Raw genomic sequence first — 6636 nt, 5'->3', positions numbered from 1 at the left:
TGAATTAAAAAATTACACAAAAAAATAGGAATTTCAAATAGTTAATTTTACACTAAAATCGATATATTTTTGTCAAATTTTTATGATATCTTCAAACATATATTTTATTCAAAAATAAAAACATCATCGTTTTCTCAAAATCACATAAAGTCATATTATAACATCGACTGAGATAAATGATAAAATGAAATATTAAAATCACGATGTATCTCGCTGCATTACGTGAGTACGCTTCTAGTCTTTTATAAATACATGATATATGACGGATAATGCTTACATATTCATTAGTTATTAATTAGAAATGTGTTATTCATAAATCATAATAAATATTCATTTAAAAAAGACACATTGAGGACTCTTTTCAAATTCCTAATATATATTATTTATTATTTAATCATAATTAAAACTAATCTGATTTAATTGATTTCTCCTTATCTCTGTTGTTACCCATGGTTAGGTTCATGGTTACCTGAGTTTATAAAAAAATATCTTTTACAATATAACATTTAAAACAATTACACAACAAACAAATAAAAATAATTAAAGTGTTACATATTAAAATAAGTTTAATTGCTTAAAAACATCCATTTTTCGGTTAATATCGAGTCCTACAAAACTTCATATCGCCAAATTTGATCATCCATGATGATGCTTGATATCAAAACATAAAAAGATTTAATTACTCATTTAACTTTAGGTTAATAAATAAATAATAATAATAATAATATATATTACGATCGGTTTAGTTTAGATACTCCCCAATATCTAAAATTCGAAACCAAAACCGACACTAACCGTGATTTTTGGATTTTTAGGTTATCGATTTTTTCGATTTTTGTTCAAACCGTTACGACTCGGTTTCCTTTTTCTAACCCCCATATTGGGTTGTTTTTAGATCTCTTTATTTTATTTATTTTTTAGACAAATATAGGTAACCATATCAAATATATATATATATATATATATATATCATTAATTAAATGGTGCTAAATATGTGAAAAATACGACAAAAATCAAAAGTTCAACAAATACAAAATTATATGTCGCAAATTTTGTGAAATAAAAATTAGTGCCAAAGGAAAGACATATTATATGTATAGATATCAACAATAAAAAAATCCGATAAAAATTATAAATGATGATATTTTTTACTTTATCTTTTTAAAAATGTACATTTCATGTAATCGATAAAACCTATTATAAAAGATCTTGATGACTATGAATACGTAGCTTATTAACTAATAACTAACTTATCAGCTAATTTATCAAATATAATAAAAGGATTACGTAATCAAATTTTTTATTTCGAAAGAAAAAAAAAAAACTATGTATACAATACTTTATGTCACATTAATGACATAGAATATTTGTTTTTACATTTTTTATCCATTCGATGAAAATAATATTGAGATAATTATGTAGCACTTGGTACAAGAATGTTATCTCTCTTTTGGTTTTATTATGTTTTTTTTAGTTTAAAAAAAATCTAATAATCATTATCATATGATGTAAATAAAGTACTTTAACAGATATATTCATATGGATATTTTATAATATTAGTAAATATTATTTAAAATTCAAAACGTAGAGTTTATGAAATGTCATAGTAAATTTTTAAGGCATTTAGAAGTTGTATAAATCGATCAACACAACACAAATGATTAATTGAAAAAGAAAATATTTAGCGAGACTCATGTTCAACACAATTTCTTAAAATGCATTTGCGCCAACGTTTAACCTTACACCACTCGAGCAAGCTCTGGTGTAGCTTATATATCTGGAACACTCAATTATTTGTCTTGTTGTCTGTATCTTGATAAAAACCGAAGCAAGAAATTACATGAATATGGAATAAATCTCTCGTATGGTTTAGTAAATCCATCAAAATTACGAGAACTTGTCATGACTCTTTTTGGTTGACTCAGTAGCAAAGTTGGTTTATAGGAAGTTAAAATGTCCGAAGATCATAATACAATACCTTGAACTATGCTCACTTGGTAAAATGAATCATATGTTGCCAAAAAAAGGTTAAAATCACTCTTGGAGTGAGATTAAAAACGTTAGCAAGTTGTGTGAAAGTATGTGGTTTCTTCTTTTCTCAGACGTCGTTGTTTTATTGCCTGTTTCCAAAGCAATTTGATTGCCTAGTTCAACGGTTTAGACCCATCTCAGTACAAGTTTCATGTATAAACCAATTTTGAAATCATATATAAATCCATTATAAGTTTCACTTTCCAAATATGTGGGACAACCATTTTCCACTCAATATTTATTTCAACTGCAACGCTTTAGTGGTCAACTTATCATTCATCTGAACTTCTTTTAAACATGTGATACATCAAAATCGAACTCTCACATAGAAATACACAAACCCATAAACAACTTTCCAATTCAATATTGTATTTCGACTTTAAAAATACATCGATTCTAGATGACATTTCATTCGTCAAGATTCAAATCTGAGTTTTTAAGTATGAACCGGATACAAAAATCCATATTTTCCAGCATAATTTATTAGATAATGTGTTAAGAATTTGATGATTGGTGAAAACGTGAAATAGAGATTGAGATGGTGACGTAATAATAAGTAATAAAAATAATTAATTTAAATTAACAAGTTGGGATATGCACGGCATTGAAAATCCCTATGCATGAAACGAAACGAAATTGAGATTCCTTTCCGCTGCTTTTTAGAAATAAAATACTATACACAAATAAAAGTGAAGAATCTAAATGACGTCATGGCTTAGGCAAGCGCTTGGTCCCACATCGCACTAAAAAGTTTTTGTCTTTCTGGAAAATCAAAATAATTTATGCAACAAATTATGAATGTATTTGTAAAAGAATATATTTAGTGATTCTAAATATAAAATCAAAATAATTGACATAAATTATATGGAAGCGTGACACGTGGGAGTCGTAAGTTGTTACACGTTGCATGCATCACCTCAGGAATCTAAGTTACGGTTGAGAATTTATATTTATTTATCGACTGAATTTGGTCGTTTACCCAAAATTATACTTGAAAATATTATAATAAATAATTTAAATTTAATATATTAAACTATTAATCAATATTATACCAATATTTCATTTACATAGGCCATTTTGTTTAGAGGTCAAGGTTTCTTGACCTCTTTTTTAGTATTTTAGTGTTGAATTAAAAATGGAAACACCGTTTATATTTTTAATATTGGATTAAAAATGCTCTAAACTGTAAGTGAGTCAAGATGCAAAATAGTATAGTTTTTTTATTCATAAATAATAGTACTTTTTTTGCCCCAAGTGTAAAACTCATTAATTTCTAGTTACTAACTTTGTATTGACAACGGGGCAAGATATATTACAACTTTTTGGGAGGTAGGGACAAAGACCGAGGTTATATTACTTTCCAATAAATTTACAACTTTATTTCCAAGAATTTCCTTTCAACATTTGGATTATCAGCAAATATACTGTTTTTATCTTTTAGAACATTTTTAACAAGTATGTTTTATATCTTTTAGAAAATCTTTAACAAACTTTTATGAAATATGTAAAATTTTCTATTAATTGTTAGAGATGATTATATATACTCCTGAATTTTTATTGTGAAACACATTTTTAGTGTATGGAATCTTGAATGCATTGCACGTGTTGCTTATTCAACCAACCCTTTCACTTCTTCTGCATATCGTTGTCCATATTATTTATAATATCCTTTAAATAAACATTATGTTAGAATAATTCAACGATTTTATTAATTATATTTTTGATATTTTTATATTTATAAAGAGATGTTTGTCTAGTATTTTTTTTATGTTTATATATAGTTCGTTACTCGAATTCAAACATAAAGATTTAATAAGTTGTACGTACACACACTTTACTTGTAGTCTTGAACTTTAAATAATATGCATCTATAAACACTGATACATGAATAATGGTTTTTTATCAAATGCTTTATAATATAATATAGATTATAAAATGAGCAAAATTCACTTTTGGTCCCTAATGTTTGTCACTTTTGACAGTTTTCGTCCCTCGACTTTATTTTAACAGATTTTTTCCTCACGTTTGTCAATTCTCAAAGAATTTCCTGTTAATTTTCCCGTCAAGTCCAATTCAATTGGGAGTATTTGTCATTTTTAAATATTTTATGTTTTTCTTATTTTTATAAGAACATCAAATTATAAGGACATGTTAAGTAATTAACTCATACACACACATACGTAAAATATACACATGAGACCAAAAATGGGACTTATTCGGATACGATATCCGAGAAGTCGAAGGGCTAGAAACCGGAGAAGTTATCCGAAGCAACTGCTTCATCTCATGTAATCTCTGAAGCTTCGTTTCCGATGTCGTGAGTTGACTCAGCGGTTGACTCATCATTGTGCCATGCACCCACAAACATCGATGACCTCCGCCACCCACCCACTTCATTCCTCATCTCATCTCTCTCTCTCTCTCTTCCCTGTGTGTTAGTAGTTCCAAACATCACAGGTCCTATAATTTGATTTCCTTCGATGACTTTGTGATATCATAGGGACGATATCACGGGTCCATATATATGTATATATAGAGGAGCGATCAAATGAAAACCGCCCTCATTTGTGTAAACCGTGCAAACCACCTTCATCCGTCGATTTCATTCTTTAATCTTATAAAAAAATTTCATGAAATTGTTTAATCTTGTGAAATTCTTTCATATAATACTTTTTTTGATGAATTTGTTTCATATATGGTTATGAAATTGTCTCATATAATACTTAATGAAATTTTAATGAAACTGTTTCATGTATTTCTCTAAAATTAAAATAATGAAGATGATAATATCCATGATTAACACCCTCCACAATAAAAATGGTTAATCAACCTCTCATAATTACAAAAAATGAACAAAATAAAAAATTATGATTGGTTGAATGAAGTTTGCACAGTTTGTACAAATTGAGTGGTTTGCATTTGATCGCTCCTCTATATATATAGGGGCCCATTTAAGGGAGAACTGATTAGTTTGTGGTAACTGTGAGATCCAATCTCAATCACAAATCAACGGATAAATTAGAAAATTAATAATTATGGTAGTTTGAGTTAAAATTATAATTAGATGACATTTTAGGTATTTTTAAAAAACTTCTCTCTCCTTTCTCATCTCTCCGACCTCCAATCTTCGGCCTCATGTGAACATTAATCCGGCAGGTACCAAGTAATCACAAAGATACACAATGTGATACTCATTGTGATATACTGTGATACTATTGTGATACCAACTATGATACCAACTCAAATCTTAAAAACTAAGATACACAATATAATACCCATTTTGTAATATACAATGTGATACCCATTGTGATATATTGTGATACTGATTTCACCGGAGGCCGGTGATTGGAGGTCGGAGAGATGAGAGAGGAGTTTTTAAAAAATACCTAATATGCCCTCTAATTATAATTTTAACTCAAACTACCATAATTATTAATTTTCTAATTTATCTGTTGATTTGTGGTTGAGATTGGACCTCACAGTTACCAGAAACTAATCAGTTCTCATTTGATTATTCCCCTATATATATATATATATAGGAGCGATCAAATAAAAACCGTTTTCATTTATGTAAATCAATCTCACTCATCCATTTTCTTGATCAATGGTTAAAATTAATCAAGGTTATTTAAGGAAATTAAAAAAAATTGAAAATACATTTTATAATACCGATAAGGGCAAAAGGGTAAAACCAAATATTCATTTATTCAAGGAAACCATATCATGTGTATCATATTATTAATGAAACTAATCAAATGTTACCATTTATACAATTTCTTTTATTACATTTTCTTAATTAAGATTTATTAATAACTTCCATATTTAATAGAAAATAATGTAAATGACCGAAATACCTTTATTGATTAAACTTAATTAGAAAAAAATGTAATTTTCCTATTGGTCGAAATTGGTTTACACGGTTTTTTAGAAATGCATGGTTTTCATTTGAACATATCCATAATGAAGAAGATGATCAAAGCGTTCCTATTGGTAAGTGATTAGTATGACATTTCATTTTGTTTAAATGAACACATATCAAAGGCAATAGATGTTCATATCATACATATGCACAACCACATCAGATGAATATGAACAGTATCTGTGATTCATGTGAACACAAGCTTCGTAGTTGTTCATATACGTATAACAAAGTTGGCTTCTGAATATACAGAAGATGTTCATACGGTTCACATGTTGTTCATATGTCTAATCTTTTTTGTTTCATATGTCTGACAACTCGTGTATCAAAGATATATTATTTTTTACCTAAATACCCTTTGATATTTTTTCACATATGTTAATTGAAAATATTAATTTAATAACTAATTTTTAAATAATATTAAATCACAACCGTTTATTTATTCAAATTAACGGCCAAGATCGGTTAACAAAATTAACACGATAATCTTGGTTAGCATTTGAACCAACTCCTATATATATCTATACTATATTATAATGCATTTGGCTAAAACTCTTAAAAACTCTTAAACTCTTAAAACTCTTAAACCCGTTCATCCCTATCCGATTTCATCCCATAACTGAATCCGTGTAACTAACTGCAGATAAACACAATCAAATACAGGATAAACATCTTATTTTAAATAT

Source organism: Cynara cardunculus, assembly GCF_001531365.2.
Source record: "Cynara cardunculus var. scolymus isolate 2C chromosome LG 15, CcrdV1, whole genome shotgun sequence".
Classification (NCBI taxonomy): domain Eukaryota; kingdom Viridiplantae; phylum Streptophyta; class Magnoliopsida; order Asterales; family Asteraceae; genus Cynara; species Cynara cardunculus.
The sequence above is the reverse complement of the archived record's forward strand: the minus strand, read 5'-3'. Positions refer to the sequence as shown.